The sequence below is a fragment of the Physeter macrocephalus genome, chromosome 21 (assembly GCF_002837175.3).
Source record: "Physeter macrocephalus isolate SW-GA chromosome 21, ASM283717v5, whole genome shotgun sequence".
Lineage (NCBI taxonomy): Eukaryota > Metazoa > Chordata > Mammalia > Artiodactyla > Physeteridae > Physeter > Physeter macrocephalus.
The window spans coordinates 49,565,401-49,584,404 of NC_041234.1; positions in this window are offsets into that span (position 1 = coordinate 49,565,401).

Consider the following 19,004-nt stretch of genomic DNA (forward strand, 5'->3'; position numbering starts at 1 on the left):
TTATCTGACCGCTCCTTTGCAATTTCCTTTGCTTCTCCCTCTGCTCTTTTTTTTTAAAAAATATTTATTTATTTATTTATTTGGCTGGGCCGGGTCTTCCTTGTGGCACGTGGGATCTTCGTTGTGGCATGCAGGATCGTCTTTTTTTTTTAGTTGCAGCATGTGGGATCTAGTTCCCTGACCAGGGATCGAACCCGGGCCCCCTGCATTGGGAGCATGGAGTCTTAGCCACTGGACCACCAGGGAAGTCCCTCTCCCTCCACTCTTGTTTTAAGTTGGAGTCCTCAGGCCTGTAACCCAGGCTTTCTCCTCCTTCTCCTTTACAAGCTTTCCCTGGGCTGTCTCAGTCACACCTACTGCCCCTCTCCTTGTGGTTCTTCCCTCAGTGAATTGTGTCACCATCCACTCATTTGCATGAGCCAAGGGCCTGGGCACCTTCCTAGATGTCTCTTCTTATCTCCTACATCCAATAAGCTTTGCAGATTCTACCACCCAAATATCTCTCATATGTCTTTATTCTTCATTTTATTTGTTGCCATAGGGGCTCAATAAATATTGAGAAGCTTATCATTCTATTTTATTTATTTCACATGATAAAAAATAAGCCTCATACCATACTAAGAAATTGGTTCCAAGTAGACAAAAACCTAAATATGAACAGCAAGAATATAAAGCTTTCGGAAGATAATGAATGAAAATACCTTCATGACCTCAGAATCGAGAAAGATTTCTTAAATAAGATATAAAACCACTAACCATAAAGGAAAATTGATAAAATTCAACTACTTTAAAACTAGGAAACTATTTAAAGAGTGAAAAGGTGAGCCACAGTAGAAAAGAGATATTTGCAACACATATAACCAACAAAAGGCTAGTATTCAGAATACACAAAGAACTACAAATTAGTAATAAAAACAAAACTCACTAGAAAAATGGGCAAGGGACTTGTATGGGCTCATGATAAAATAAGAACTCCAAATATCCAATAAGCATGAAAAGGTGCTTAACCTCATCTATCAGAGAAATGAAGAATGAGGGAAGAGGGAGGATGAATTACCAAGGGGCAGGGGAACTTTTGGAGGTAATGGGTATGATCATTACATTGATTGTGGTTCTGTTCACAGATGTTTACTCATCAAATTGTCACTTTAAATATGTGCAGTTTGGTGTACATCAATTATACCTCAATATAGCTGTAAAATACACACACACACACACACACACACACACACACACACACACACACAATGACATACCATTTCACATCCACCAGACTGGAAAAATATTTTTTTTTAATTTTATTGAAGTATAGTTGATTTACAATGTTGTGTTCATTTCTCCTGTACAGCAAAGTGACTCAGTTATACATATATATTCTTTTTCATTATGGTTTATCACGGGATATTGAATATAGTTTCCTGTGCTATACAGTAGGACCTTGTTGTTTACCCATTCTATATACAATAGTTTTTTTTTAATTTTATGGCAAAATATTTTTAAGTCTGACAATAACTAGTGTTGAGGAAGATGTGTAGGAATAGAAACTCTGATATACTGCTGGTGGGGATGTGAATTGGTTCAAACACTTCGGTTAAAACAGTTTATCTATTCAAGTTGAAGGTACACATCCCCCAAGACCCAGCAATTCCACTCCTAGCTATATATCCTAGAGAAATGTGTACCTATCTTTCCCAAAAGATATACAGAAGATACATAGCAGCATTGCACATAACAGCCCAAACTGGAAACCACCCAACAGTCCATCAAAAGGAGAATGAATAAACTGTGGAATATTATACAGCCATGACAAACTACAGCCACATGCAACAACATGTATGGAGCATACAGATATAAAGTTGAGCAAAAGAAGCAAGGCACAAAGGAACACATACAGTATGATTCCATTTATATAAAGTGCAAAAATAATCAAAACTACACTCTTGTTTAGGGATGCACAGACAGATGATAAAACTATTTGTGAAAAAGCAAGGAAATTGCTATCATAAAAGTTAAGAGAGTGGCTCCTTATAAGACGAAGAGTAAATTGTAATTGGTAAGGACACAGGGGAGGCTTCTAGGGTGCTGACAAAGTTCTAGTTTTGGACCTGGGTAGTGGTCATACTGGTGTTCACTTGTAACCATTTTTACAAGTGTACAAACTGTACATTTGTTTTACTTTTCTGCATGCATACTTTTCTGTATGCATGTCTGTGTATTATATTTTACAACAAGAACATTTTTTAAAGACCTGGGATACAATTCTGAGTTGCACCAAATTTAAGGGAAGGGCTGCAGGAAAAGGAGTCTAGGAAAGAGACGGGGCAGGTGGCAAGCCAGGAGAGAAGAAGCTGCCAAATTTCCAAAGGAAGTGGACCACAGCACCAACCCTTATTCACCCCTGCTCCACAGGATGCATCAGAGCAGGTCTGAGAGCCACCAGCCTGGGTCTTTGCAACCATGATAGGAATACACTTGCATGAGAGGAAAATGAGCGAAGGCACAAACAGACGGGAATACTATTAGGAGGCAAACATATGGGGAAATGTCTACTCTTCCTTAATGAGAGAAGACATACAAAATTTTGAAAACTGAATGGCAATTTTTTTGCCTATTATAGTAGCAAAAATTGAGGGGAGGCGGAAGAAATCACAATATGTCAGGCTGGAAAGAATACCAAATTGATGCCTGGAGTTACTGGCTGCTGACGCTATGAATAAACATGATCCCTTTAAAATAAAATCTGGCAATTGCATCAGGAAATTGTAAATGCTCATACCTTCTTATTCAGTAATCCTACTTCTGGGAATCTATGCTAGGAAAATTATGCAAAGGAAGGAAAATGTTATATGAATGAGTCTGGAAGTGACTCAAGTATCCCTCAACAGGGAAACCATTGAATAAACTTTGTTAAGCTCCACTAAGTAAAAATCATAATTATGATAATGGGAAGGAAGGAAACTAACATTTATTTAGTGATACTTCTTAACATGTATACTATACTAAGTGCATTACTTTACCTAGTTTAATGCGGCCACCTCCAAAGTCTTTTATTGTTACTTTCATTTAAATATAGAGAAACTGGGACTTCCCTGGTGGTCCAGCGGTTAGGACTCCACGCTCCCAACACAGGCGGCCCGGGTTTGATCCCTGTTCAGGGAACTAGATCCCACATGCCACAACTAAAGATTCTGCTGCCACAACTAAGACCCAGCACAGGCAATTAAATAAATATATATATTTTTTAAATAAATAAATAAATAAATATGGAGGAACTGAAGCTCAGAGAAGCAAATTAACTTGCCAAAGATTACACAGCTAGTGAGGGGTAGAACCAAGATCTGAGTACTACATCTGAATATGAAACCTCTGTTATTTTCACTCCATTACACTGCAACATGAAAACAAATACTTCTGCTAGCATTTCTTGAAGTATTTTTTTCCCAAAACACATAAGACATTACTAATAGGTCTTTTTAATACAGATTTTAAAGGTTTCTTTAGTAGTAACTGGACTTCTCAGAGACTTTATTATACATTTATTCATTTGACAAATATTTATTGGGTATATCAGACACTTAGGTGTTGGGGATACAGCAGTGAACAGAGACACAAGATCCCTGACCTCATAAGCTTATATTCCAATCAGAAGAGGCAAAATACAAATCAATATGCCAAATTACTTCAGACTGCAGCAAGTGCTGTGCAGGGAATTGACAGGGTGATACGGGAGAAGGGAATTGACAGGGAAGGGCTATTCTAGATGGGTTGATCACAGAAGGTTCCTCTGGGGTGACATCAAGGAGCCTGAAGGGAGAGTCTTCTGGGCAGGGGAACAGCAAACGCAAAGACCCGGATGAGGGAGAGAGTTTGTTGCTTTACAGGAATAGAAAGAAGCCGACATGACTGGGAGAGAGTGAGTGAAGCAGAGTGACCAAGCTAAGGAGTTGGGATTCTATTCCAAGAACAAAGGAAAGCCCTTGGAGGGTTTTAGGAGGGTTGCTGACATGATTTGTTTTTTTTTTTTCAAAACTATTCTGGCTTCTCTGTGGAGAACAGAGTGGAGTGAAGCAAGAATGAAGGCAGAAGACCAGTAAGGAGACTGCTGCTTTAAGCCAGGCAGAGAGGACAGCGGCTTGGGCCAGGGCGGCAACCACGGAGATGGGGAGAAGTGGAAGGATTTTGGTTATGTTTTGAATATTGGACCAACCAGACTGTCTGGTGACTTGGAAGTGGATGACAAGTGAAAGGGAGGAATCAAGAATGACTCCTAGTTTGGAATTAACATATACACACTACTATGTATAAAATAGATAAACAACAAGGTCCTACTGTAGCACAGGGAACTATATTCAATGTGTTGTAACAACCTATAATGGAAAAGAATCTGGAAGAGAATATATATATATAATATTATATAAATTATATATATATAAAATATATAATTCATATATATAAAACTGAATCACTTTGCTGTACACCTGAAGCTAATACATTATAAATTAACTATATTTCAATTTTTAAAAACATGATTATTAGAAAAAAGAATGACTCCTAGGTTTGGGGTTTCAGCAGCTGCATGGATGGTGGTGCCATTTATTAGGATGGTGAAGATTTGAGAAAGAGCAGATTTGGGAAGGTCAGAGGAGTGAATGGTTATGTTTTATATATACTGAATCTGAGTTGCCTATTAGACATTCAAAGGGTGATGCCAGTGGACAGCTGGATATACAGATGAGCAGTTCAGGGCAGTGGTCAGGGCTGGAGAGAAATTTGGGAGTCCTTAGAACATAGATGGTTTAAAGCCTTGAGACTGGATGAGTTCACCTAGGGAGCAAAAGTAAATAAAGAAGAGGACCCAGGATGAGCCCTGGGGCTGTCCAGTGTTTAGGTACCTGGTAGAGAAGCAACAACCAAGAAAGGAAACTGAGCTGTGAACTGTCAAGAGAAGAGCTCTAGATTGCAGTGTGCCCAAGCCTTCTTGATCATGGAAGCTTTTTGTCATGGGGCGGCTTGTGCTCAGCAAAACACATGAGGGAAATGCTGGCTTATGCTACTGTAAGTGGAGAGGCGGGCTACAAAATGATGTGCAAATTGTGATCACACCCATGTACAACCAAGTACAGAACACGCCTGCACGTGTGCTCAGTAAACATTTGTTGACTGAATTAAGAATTAAAAGTAATATACATATGGTATCACAACCACTACAAGGGGATAAACAAAAATGACAGTAGTTGTTAGTAGTGAGATATGATTAGAAATAGTTTTTTCAAATTTTCTGCAATGTTTTATTGTCTATTTTTTTCTAATGGTGTTTTGCCAATTCCATGCATCCATCTGTCTCTGCTGCATTCAGGGCCACTGTTCCCAGACACTCTAGGAATCTGCCTGTTCTCTCCTGCTCACTTTGGAATCCTTGACACCTGTTTAATTTTAATTCCATTCAGTGCCGTCAATAAATATTTACTGAATCATCTTCAGCCTAGAGAGATGATTAATACATGGGGCCCCTGCCCTCACCTTGCTCACAGTCTAAAGGGAGATAGATGTGTAAACCTTACTCAAAATCTACTTCCCCTCTAGCCCCTCTTGTTCAGTCTATCCCTGAACTGAATTTTGACCCCTGTTTATTTACACTTTCCTGCTTCAAGTCAATTCCCTCCAGCTTCCAGCTGTGGCCCTAGCCCTGCCCCTTCAAATAGCCCATTCACGTATCTAATGAGGGTAAATAAACTCCACTGGCAAATATCTGGAATAAAAGGTTACAGTGGAGTTTCTACCACAGAGGTGATTTTCTGAGTCCCTGCATGAAATGTCTTTTACGGACAATTGTTCATTGCTGTTAAATGTGTCTCTGTATGTGTGACTTGCTTCTCTTTGTTTTTGGAATAGCTCCTAAGGGTATTGATTGGTTTTGCTAGGAGAAGGCACCTTACACTGTAAAACACCCTACCATCTACCAGGACATCATCTCACAGAGCTTTGATTATGTTAATTAATACATTTTGCCAAAAAAGAAAAAATACTGGCTCATGCAAACATAGTAATTGTTTATGTTTGTTGAGAGTGTACCATGTGTTAAGCATCATTCTAAATGCTTTATTCAAATTAATTCTTGTAATCCTCCTAATGTCCTATGAGGAAGATACTAGTATTACTCTGCTTTGCAGACGAGCCCAGAAATATTAAGTAACTTACCTGTGATGTTACAGCTGGTAGGTGATGAAATTAGGATTCATACCCAGACAGGTGCCACCCTCACTATACTCACTGTAAACCTACTCCCATATACAGATACATCCTACAACACTTTTTGTATTGTTTTAAGTCAATTAACATTGACTACCATCTGGTTCATACTAAGCTCTTATAGCAGACCTAGCATACTTTCATATCATGGAGTTAGAAGTGGCAAAACTTTGAGACACCAGAATATCCCATTAGAACAAGTGAACTTCATATTCTTTTTAGACAAAAGCATTTTGTTGAGGTTACAAAAGAGTAACATGCTTAACTTTGCTAAAAAACAATAACTATCTTGAAATGTTTTAGATGTAATCCTAGTCCCAAAGGAGCTAAACCCCGCAAAGGCCTGTAATTAATTTACTTTGCTTAAGAAATGTTTCAGCAGAGCAAAGACTAGCACGTTGGAACCTTGCCATGGCACTGTTCCCTATAAAACCAATTTAGTATTAGGCCAGAGGCCTTGGATGAGATCCAAAGGGGGTTTATTTCTGAAGTAATCGGAGACCCTTGCTAGATGGTGACTTCCCTTCCTGAGGCAGTACTATGGCCTGAATACAGAGGAAAATGTTTTCTAGGATGATCTTGTTAAACTATTAGCTAATTAAGTAATCAAGGGAGCTCTTTTAAGAATAAAAGGTTAGTAGAGAAATAGGCGCCCTTACACATGGTCAGTGGGAATGTTGGCTGGTCTTCTCTCTTTGGAGGGAAATTTGACAATTACTACCTAAGTTCAAAACGCACACATCCTTTACCCCATGTGCGGGAATCTATCCTAAAGACATCTCACATCTGTGCAAAATCTACATTCAAGATGTTCACTGCAAATAATGCCATTTGCAGCAACATGGATGGACCTAGAGATTATCATACTAAGTGAAGTAAGTCAGAAAGAGAAAGACAAATACCATATGATATCACTTATATGTGGAATCTAAAATATGACACAAATGAACATATCTACAAAACAGAAACAGACTCACAGATATAGACAACAGACTTGTGGTTGCCAAGCGGGGGGGTGGTGGAGGAGGGAAGGATTGGGAGTTTGGGATTAGCAGATGCAAACTATTATATATAGGATGGATACAACAAGGTCCTAATGCATAGCACAGGGAACTAAATTCAATATCCTATGATAAACCATAATGGAAAAGAATATGAAAAGGAATGTATACACATATATATACGTATAAATGAATCACTTTGATACAACATTGTAAATTAACTATACTTCAATAAAATTTTTTTTAAAAAGATGTTCATTGCAGCACTGTTTGTCATAGCAAGAGACCAGAAATAATCTCTAAATGCAAATCAATGGGAAACCAGTTAGATAAATTATGATACATCCATACAATGGAACTCTATGCAGCCATTAAAAAAAGAGAAAATGTCCATACAATGGAATATTATCAGTAATTTTAAAAAGAACACAATCAAAAAAATGGGCAGAAGATCTAAATAGACATTTCTCCAAAGAAGACATACAGTTGGCCAAAAGCACATGAAAAGATGCTCAACATCACTAATTATTAGACAAATGCAAATCAAAACTATAATGAGGTATCACTTCACACCAGTCAGAATGTCCATCATCGAAAAAATCTACAAACAGTAAATGCTGGAGAGGGTGTGGAGAAAAGGGAACCCTCGTACACTGTTGGTGGGAATGTAAATTGGTACAGCCACTAGGGAGAACAGTATTGAGGTTCCTTAAAAAACTAAAAATAGAGCTACTATATGATCCAGCAATCCCACTACTGGGCATATATCTGGAGAAAACCATAATTCGAAAAGATACATGCACCCTAATGTTCATTTCAGCACTATTTACAAGAGCCAAGACACAGAAGCAACCTAAATATCCATTGACAGAGGAATGGATAAAGAAGACATGGTACATATATACAATGGAATATTACTCAGCCATAAAAAAAGAATGAAATAATGCCACTTGCAGCACCATGGATAGACTGAGAGATTATCATACTAAGTGAAGTAAGTCAGACAGAGAAAGACAAATATCATATGATATCACTTCTATGTGGAATCTAAAAAATGATACAAATGAACTTCTTTACAAAACAGAAACAGACTCAACAAACTTAGAAAACAAACTTATGGTTACCAAAGGGGAAAGGTTGGGGGGGGACAAATTAGGAGGTTGGTATTAACATAAACACACTACATATAAAATAGATAATCAAAACGGACCTACTGTATAGCACAGGGAATTCTACTCAGTACTCTTTATTTTATTTTATTTTATTTTATTTTTACTCAGTACTCTTTAATAACCTATATGGGAAAAGAATCTGAAAAAGAACAGATATATGTATATGTATAACTAAATCACTTTGCTGTACATCTGAAACTAACACAACATTGTAAATCAACTAGACTCCAATATAAAATAAATTTTAAAATAAATAAATAAAAAGAACGAACTGCTGCTACTCACCAAAAGAAGCCAGATACAGAGGAATACCTACTACACGGTTCCATCTACATGAAGTTCAGAACTTCCCTTTCTGGACAAGATGGAGTAACAGGGACCAGATTTATCCTCCTGTCCAAAATTTAAAAAAATAATAGACAGAATATATGAAACTATGGATTGTGGTTTTTAAGACACTGAACATCAGAAAATGAAGGACAGTGATCCCTGAGAGACAGAGAACAAAGTAGGTAAGCCCTACAGTTGCCCCAGCTACTACTTTGTGAGAGTTTCCAGGCTCTGGTGCAGGGAGAGGGAACCCAGTTAGAATCCAGTGGACTTTCTGAGTTGGGTAAATGGAGCTGAGAGTCCAAGAAGACCAAGGCAGCTAGAGTTCACAGGACAGTAGTCCAAAGAGGAGGACACCACATAGACAGAAAGAACCTCAGAGATCTGCAGAGGGTATTCCTCAAGTATTCAGATGAGTACTGATCAGTTTGGAGGAAACTGCCTGAAAGGAGTAGGAGCAGAAATTGCTGGAGCTCACATAGGACTATAAATAGTTCATGTTCCCACCAAGAAGAGCTGCAAAACTCCTGACTCATGGGGAATTGATTAGAGTCCTCAGAAGGCTATTGCCTCAGTAGTGGGGTCAAATTAGATCTAGACTGAAGCCTATTCTGGGCCCCGTTTAACAAAACTTAAAAATAAGCCTCAAAAGAATCAAACTGTTTCCAAGTAACTTAACTGCATCCCAGAACCTAGCTCAAGAATCTTTAAAGGAATACAGAAATCTAGCACACACAACATAAAATTCAATGTCTGGCATCCAATCAAATATTAACATCGTGTAAAGCAGAATTCCAAAATGGCTCCCCAAGACTTCCTTCCCTAATCCCAAGAACTATAAATATGATAATACACCCATGATTATGCTAAGCTTCATGGAAAAAGTGATTTGGGGGATGTAATTAAGGTCCCTAATCAGCTGACATTGAGTTAATCAAAAGGGAGATTATCCTGGTTGGCCCAGTCTAATCACATTGAGATCTTAAAAGCAGAGTGTTTTCTCTGGCAGGTAGTAGAGGAGGACCTGAGAGAGATTCTAAATGTGAGAAGGATTCAACACACCATCATTAACTTGAAGATGGAGAGGGCCAAGTGTCAGGGAATACAAGTAGCTCAAGAAACAGAGAGTGGCCCAAGGCTGTCAGCCAGCAAGAAAACAGGGACCATAGCCCTACAGGTGCAAGGAAATGACCTTCAGTCACCTGAATAAGTTTAGAAGCAGATCCTTAGCCAGAGGCTCCAGATAAGAGCCCAGATCAGCTGACATCTTGATTTTCAGTTTGTGAAACCCTAACTAGAGAATCCAGCCAAGCCCACCCAACTTCTGACCTACATAACTGTCATAATAAATAGGCATTGTTGTTTTAAAGCACTAAGTTTGGGATTTCCCTGGTGGTCCAGTGGGTAAGACTCTGTGCTTCACCGCAGGGGGCACAAGTTCGATCCCTGGTCAGGGAACTAAGATTCTGCATGCTGCGTGGCACAGCCAAAGAATAAAAATTTTTTTTAAAAAATTTAAAGCACTAAGTTTGTAGTAATTTGTGATTTTTTAAAAAAGACTAATATACGGACTTTCCTGGTGGTTCGGTGGTTAAGAATCCACCTGCCAATGCAGGGGACACGGGTTCAATCCCCAGTGCGGGAAGATCCCACGTGCCACGGAGCAACCAAGCCTGTGCACTATAACTACTGAGCCCACATGCCACAACTACTGAAGCCCGTGTGCTCTAGGGTCCATGTGCTGCAACTACTGAGGGCCGTGCGCCTAGAGCCTGTGCTCTGCAACAAGAGAAGCCACTGCAATGAGAAGCCCACGCACCGCAACAAAGAGTACCCCCCGCTCACCACAACTAGAGAAAGCCCACATGCAGCAACGAAGACACAACGCAGCCAGAAAAAAAAAAGACTAATATAAACAATATGTAAAGATGCAAGAAAATACAACCCATAAAAAAAGAAAAATCAGGGCTTCCCTTGTGACGCAGTGGTTGAGAGTCCACCTGCCAATGCAGGGGACACGGGTTCGAGCCCTGGTCTGGGAAGATCCCACATTCCGCGGAGCAACTGGGCCCGTGAGCCACAACTACTGAGCCTGTGCATCCGGAGCCTGTGCTCCGCAACGGGAGAGGCCACAACAGTGAGAGGCCCGCGCACCGTGATGAAGAGTGGTCCCCGCTTGCTACAGCTAGAGAAAGCCCTCTCACAGAAATGAAGACCCAACACAGCCATAAATAAATAAATTATTTTTTTTAAAAAAAGAAAAATCAATCAACAGAAACAGAATCAGATGATCTATTTAGTAGACAAGGATGTTAAAACTGTGATTATAACTATCTTCCATATATTCAAGAAGACAGAGGAAAGAATAAGCACAATAAGAAGAGAAAGAAATGATACTTTACTTTTTATTTTTTATTTATTTATTTATTTTTTGCGGTATGCGGGCCTCTCACTGTTGTGGCCTCTCCCGTTGCGGAGCACAGGCTCTGGACGCGCAGGCTCAGCAGCCATGGCTCACGGGCCCAACCACTCCGCGGCATGTGGGATCTTCCCGGACTGGGGCATGAACCCGTGTGCCCTGCATCAGCAGGCGGACTCTCAACCACCGCGCCACCAGGGAAGCCCAGAAATGATATTTTAAAAGACCCAGATTAAAATTCTTATAAATAACTGAGAGGAAAAATATACTAGATGAAATTAATAGAAAATTAAATACTGCAGAAGAAAAGATTAATGAACTTGAGAGCAGATAAGTAAACTTTAGAGCAAAGAAAATTACCAAGGACAAAGAGGGAAACTACATAATGATAAAAGGGTTGGAGGAGTGATGGGAGCAAAATGGCAGAGTAGGCAAATCCAAATGCCTATCCCTCCACAGAAACCTTGAAAAACAAGCAGAAACGATCAGAACCAACTTTGTCAGAACCCTGGAAAATAGTCAAAGGTTTATAGCAACCAAACAAATGCTGAATCAAGAAAAAGGTAACTTTAAAATGGTAAGTAGGAAAGCTTCATGGCTTTGCCCTCACCTCACTTCTTCCCTGACTGGGTAGTGGTCTTGAAGATGACAACCTATGTTCCCACCATGCAGACCTCATCCCTGGTTCCAGAGGGAATAGAGAAGACCTTGCTTGCAAATTATTTTGTTTGTCTCTTCTAAACTGTGTGGGGGCTACCTGAAGGACTGAACTTGGAACTTGCTCAGAGTGAAAAGGTAGCAGGCATTGCTTGAAAACCTGCATCTTTCCAGGGCAAAAGATTATGGTTGAGACATACAATAGACCACCTAAGGCCTAGGATAGAGTTTCTTTGGGAAATTAGGGCATTTGAAAGCACCTGTGTATACTGGAGAACTTAGAAAGCCAGATGCATGCCCAGGACAGAATGCATGCTCAGAAAAGAACTGAAAAGATCCTAAGCTTTCACCTCTGGCTGATCTCTAAGCTCATAGTAAGCAGTAAGTGAAGGCTAAGGCAGAGCTGTAAATGATCAGGCTAAGTGTTGAAAGGGTGACCCAGCACAGAGCCAACCACAAATACTGGGAGAGAAGCTGTTTGTTTGCTTGCTTTAGTTCCTGATGTTCAAGGAAACTTATGTCCAATACTAGCTGAACACAAGCTAAAGGAACAAAGACTTCAGGGACCCCACAAAAAGGTAAGCAAGCAGGCTAACAGACATATTATGGGAGTCCCAGAAGGAGAGCAAACAAAAAGAAGGAAATAATAAAAATAGGAACAAAAATCAGTGAAATTGAAAACAGAAGACAATAGAGAAAATCAATGAAACAAAAATCTTGTTCTTTGAAAAGATGAATAAAATTGGCACACTTCTAACAAGACTAGAAAAAAGAGAGAAGATACAAATTATCAATAATAGAAAAGAAACAGGGACAAACCCTATGGATATCTCTACACAGATAAATTTCGACATTTCGATGAAATGGACCTATTCCTCTGAAGAAAACTGCGTATGTAATTAAAAACTTGTCCAAAAGAAATATTCAGGTCTGCGGACTTCCCTGGTGGTCCAGTAGTTAAGAATCTGCCTTCCAATGCAGGGGACATGAGTTCAATCCCTGGTTGGGGAACTAAGATCCCACATGCCGTGGGGCAGCTAAGCCCGTGTGCACCAACTACTGAGCCTGTGCACCACAACTAGAGAGCACACTGCAACAAAGAGCCCGCTCACCGCAATTAAAGATCCCGCATGCTGCAACAAAGATCCCGCGTGCCGCAACTAAGACCCCATGCAGCCAAATAAATAAATATTTTAAAAAAGAGAAATATTCAGGTCTGGTGGTTTCACTGGACAGATCTACCAAATATCTAAAGAAGAATTAATATCAATCCTATATAATCTCTTTCAGAAAATAGGAGGGAACACTTCCCAACTCATTTTGTCAGGCCAGACCCTGATACGATAACCAAAGACAGTACAAAAATTAAACTACAGATCAATATCCTCCATGAATATAGATGTAAAAATCCACAACAAAATATTAGCAAATAGAATTCAGCAATATATAAAAAGAATTATACAGCATAATCGAGTAGGGTTTATTCCAAGGATGCAAGGCTGGTTCAATATTTGAAAATCAATATTTGAAAATCAATCAGTGTAATCCACCATGTTAACAGGCTAAAGAAGAAAAAAATCACATGATTATATCAACTTATGCAAAAAAGGCATTTGACAAAATTAAACACACATTCATTTTTTTTAACACACATTCATTTTTAAAACCCTTAGAAAACTAGGAAGAGAGGGGAACTTCCTCAAGTTGGTAAAGAACATCTATAAAAACCCTACAACTGGGGACTTTCCTGGTGGTCCAGTGGTTAAGACTCAGCACTCCCAGTGCAGGGGGCCTGGGTTCGATCCCTGGTCAGGGAACTAAGATCCCACATACCGCAACTAAGCCTGTGCACCACAACTACTGAGCCTGTGTGCTCTAGAGCCTGTGCGCTGCAGCTAGAGAAGCACGTGCACCGCAACAAAGACCCCACATGCCACGATGAAGACCCAGCGCAGCCAAAATAAATTAAAAATAAGTAAATAAATAAAACCCCTGCAACTAACATTATACATATTTAATGGTGAAATATCAAATCTTTTCTCCCCTAAGATTGGGAGCAAGGCAAGGACGTCTACTCTTACCACTCTTATTCAACATAGTACTGGAAGTCCTAGCCAGACAAGAAAATGAAACAAAAGGCATACAGATTGGAAAGGAAGAAAAAAACTATCCCTATTTGGAGATGACATGATGGTCTCTATAGAAAATCACAAGAAATCTACAAAAACAAACAAACATAATACCCAACCTTCTAGAATGAAAAAATGAGTTTAGCAAGTTCACAGGATACAAGATCAACATACAAAACTCAACTGTACTTCTAAATATCAGCAATGAACATGTGAAAGCCAAAATTAAAATTACAATATCATGCACAAATCACTCAAAGAAAATGCAAAGGTATAAATCTAAGAAAACATGTACAGAACTTGTGTGCTGAAACTACAAAACATTGATGAAAGAACTCAAAGAAGATCTAACTACATGGAGAGTTATACTGTGTTCATGAATTAGAGGACTCAACAGAGTAAGGATGTCAGTTCTCCCCAAAATGTTTTATAGATTTAACACCATTCCTATCAAAATCTCAGCAACATTTTTTGTAGATACAGACAAGATTATTCTAAAATGTACATGGAAAGGTAAAAAGAACTAGAATAGCTAAAACAACTTTGAAAAAGAAGCATAAAGTGGGAGAAATTGCTCTACCCAATTTTAAGACTTAGTACGTAGCGACAGTAATGAAGGATGCATGACATTGTGTGATACTGATGGAGGGATAGACACATAGATCAATGGAACAGAATAGAGAATCCAGAACAGATTCACGCAAGTACAGTCAACTGATTTTTAACAAAAGTACAAAAGCAATTTAATGAAGAACAGCTTTTTCAACAAATGTTGCTGGAGTAATTGGACATCTATATGTCAAAATAAAAAAAGGACTTCAATCTAAACCTCACAACTTCCACAAAAATTAACTCAAATGTATCACAGATTTAAGTGTAAAACATAAAGCTATAAAACTTTTAGAAGAAAATATAGGAGAAAATCTTTGAGACCTACAGCTTGATAAACAGTTCTTAGACATGACACTATAAAAGCAAAATCTGGGGCTTCCCTGGTGGCGCAGTGGTTGAGAATCTGCCTGCTAATGCAGGGAACACGGGTTCAAGCCCTGGTCTGGGAAGATCCCACATGCCGCGGAGCAACTGGGCCCGTGAGCCACAACTACTGAGCCTGCGCGTCTGGAGCCTGTGCTCCACAACAAGAGAGGCCGCAACAGTGAGAGGCCCGCGCACCGCGATGAAGAGTGGCCCCTGCTCGCCGCAACTAGAGAAAGCCCTCGCACAGAAACGAAGACCCAACACAGCCAAAAATAAATAAATAAATAAATAAATTTATTTTTTAAAAAAAGCAAAATCCATAAAAGAAAAATAAAATTTAGGACTTTTGACCTGCAAAAAACCCTCTTAAGAGGATGAAAAGACAAGCTTAGAGACTGGGAAATATTTGCAAACCACATATCTGACAAAGTACTCATATTTAGAATATATAAAGAGCTCTTGACACTCAATAACAAAAAAAATCCAATCAGAAACTGGGCAAAAGACATGACATTTATTTCACTGAAGAGGAATTACAGACATCAAATTAACACATGAAAAGATGTTCAACATCATTAGCCATTAGAGAAATGCACATTAAAACCACAATGAGGGATTTCCCTGGTGGCACAGTGGTTGGGAGTCTGCCTGCTGATGCAGGGGACACGGGTTCAAGCCCTCATCCGGGAGGATCCCACATGCCGGAGCAACTAAGCCCATGCACCACAACTACTGAGCCTGTGCTCTAGAGCCCATAAGCCACAACTACTGAGCCCATGTGCCACAACTACTGAAGCCCATGCACCTAGAGTCTGTGCTCCACGAGAGAGGCCACCGCAGTGAGAGGCCCACACACCGCAGCAAAGAGTGGCCCCTGCTCGCCGTGGCTGGAGGGATCCCGCGCGCAGTGGTGAGGACCCAACACAGCCAAAAATTAAAAAATTAAAAAAAAATAACCACAATGATATCAGTATACATCTATCCAAATGACTAAAATAAAAAACTGTAATGATACAAAATGCTGGCAAGTAGGTAGAGAAGCTGGATCACCCATTCATGGCTGGTAGGAATGTGAAATGGTACAGACACTCTGGCAGTTTCTTAAAAAACTAAAATGCAATTACCATACAACTCAGTAATTATACTCTTGGAAATCATCCTAGAGAAATGAAAACTTGTATTCACTCAAAAACTTGTACACAAATGTTTATAGCCACTTGATTTGTAATAGCCTCAAACTGAAAACAACCCAGATGTTTTTCAATGAGTGAATAAATGAACTATGGTCCATCTATGTCATGGACTACTACTACAAATCATACAAATGGCAGACATAAGCACAGGGTGCTTTGGAAGCACAGAGGAGTGCCTAGCCCAGCCTGGAAGAAGGTGGAGAAGAGGGTCAGGGAAGGCTTCCAGGAAGAAGTAACACCTGATCTTGCTCTTAAAAGGTAAATAAGGGTTAGCTAGATCAAAAATGGGGAAGGAGTATTCCAGGTAGAGAGAACAGTATGTGCAAAGGCATGGAGTCTTAAGAGAGCACTGTATACTTGAGGGCCTGTAGATGGTAACTCGACATGGTTGGAGCCCAGTGGGGACCAGCACGAGATGAGACTGCAGATGTCAGCAGAAAGGCCCTTGGCCCTCCAGGCTAAGGAGCCTCTCAAATAGTGGGGAGCCACTGAAGGGTCTTCATTGGGGGAGGGTCAGATCTGTGTTTCTGAGAGCTCTCTATCAGTTGCTGGGGAGGGTAGTTTGGAGGGGGTGGTGAGACTGGTGGCTGAGACACCAATGTGGAGGCTGTTCCAATGGTCTAGAGAACATGCAAAAGGCTGCAGCAGCAGGGAAGAGGGCAGGAGCCAGTACAAGAGATGACTGCTGAATCCTAGCGAAGTGTTCATTGTTCACTATAAAATGATGAAGGGCGTGGAGAAAGAGCTGTTTAGGAGGCAGAATCCACTGGACATGGAGACCAGTTCCCAAGGACACAGAAGACCTCTTCCTAACCGTCCCACCTCTGCCTCGGCTACCTCGCTCTGCCCACTGGCCCCCACCCACACCGTGTTCCTTCTCCTCGCCTCTGTGCTTCTGGCCTTGGGAGGTACAGCACTATAGGCAGAGGCAATCACCTTCTAGATTACTCCGAACCAATACACTGACACATAAACCAGAGGTGAATTTATTTCTGTCTCATGGTGGGGTCATAACTTGGCCCTGGCACCTCTTGGGCAGAGGTCCCTGGGAAGCTGACTTGGAGAACAGGCACACAGAACAAAGTGAACTGGATGTTCTTGAATTTCATTTACAGGATGGCAAAGCCTGGAGCAGTGTCATCATGCAGAGGGTACCAGCTTGGAAGTCACACAGCCCTAAGTTCTGAGCCCAACAGTGCCACAGTCCTTAGCTGTGAAAACTTGAACACATTACTTAACTTCTCTGAGCCTGTGTCTTCAGCTCTGAAATGGCAGTGATGATTCTCGGGCAATAAGACTGTTGTGAAAACTAAGAGAGATCATGAAGATCTCTCATGCCACATATGCCATTTGTGTCACCATTGCCTCAAATGAACACTGCCTCCAAAAAAAATCCTCCTCACTAGACACTGGAATATTAATGTTCTCCAGAAACTGCAGCTCTTTTGCTTAGACAATGCTGGACAAACCTAGATGGAATCTTCTTCTCTGACACCCTTTTTAAAAAAACAGTTGGGCTTCCCTGGTGGCGCAGTGGTTGGAAATCTGCCTTCCAGTGCAGGGGACATGGGTTCAAGCCCTGGTCCGGGAAGATTCCACACGCCCCGGAGCAACTAAGCCCGAGTGCCACAACTACTGAGCCTGCGCTCTAGAACTTGCGAGCCACAACTACTGAGCCCACGAGCCACAACTACTGCAGCCTGTGCGCCTAGAGCCCATGCTCCACAACAAGAGGAGCCAGGACAATGAGAAGCCCGTGCACGGCAACGAAGAGTATAGCCCCTGCTCGCCTCAACTAGAGAAAGCCTGCGCACAGCAATAAAGACCCAACACAGCCAAATATAAAAACAAATAAATAAATGAATTTATTTTAAAAAAAAAACAGTTGTTGGACTTCCCTGGTGGCACACTGGTTAAGAATCAGCCTGCCAATGCAGGGGACATGGGTTCGAGCCCTGGTCCGGGAAGATCCCACATGCCGCGGAGCAACTAAGCCCGTGTGCCACAACTACTGAGCCTGTGCTCTAGAGCCCGTGAGCCACAACTACTGAGCCCATGTGCCACAACTACTGAAGCCCACGCGCCTAGAGCCCGTGCTCCGCAACAAGAGAAGCCACCGCAATGAGAAGCCCGTGCACTGCAATGAAGAGTAGGCCCTGCTCGCCGCAACCAGAGAAAGCCTGCACCCAGCAACGAAGACCCAACGCAGCCAAAAATAAATAAATTTAAACAAACAAAAACAAACACAACAGCATGAAGAGGGACAGAAAGTCTTCCGCCCACTGACTGTGATCAGGAGACACATCCATCCCATCAGCAATATCCCTCCATCCATTTGCCTTGATGGGTGGCTACTTTTGCAGATGGCTATTCTCATCTACCATGTACTGAATTTTCCTGGTTTCAGTTTCCAATGGTGACCTTTTTCTACCTTTGTCCCTAGAGTCTGGGGCCCAGAGCTCCCCATACACTGACCTCCTCTGAATGGGATCAACTAGAGTTCTGTGTTTTGTTGCATCAAGGCCCCCTTTCAGAATAAGCTCTGCTGGCATCTCAAACGGGAAAGAAACTGCAGCCCTTTGGTTGTGGAGCAGGTGGGGCGGGACAGTGAGTTTGGGTCAAGGTTTGTGAAACTGTGTACTGGGAAGAGGGCTGCCAGCTTCCCTTCCTGATTTTCCTCATTTAAGAAATGTGTGGGGCTTCCCTGGTGGCGCAGTGGTTGAGAATCCGCCTGCCGATGCAGGGGACACGAGTTCGTGCCCCGGACCGGGAAGATCCCACATGCCGCGGAGCGGCTGGGCCCGTGAGCCATGGCCGCTGAGCCTGCGCCTCCGGAGCCTGTGCTCCGCAAACGGAGAGGCCACAACAGTGAGAGA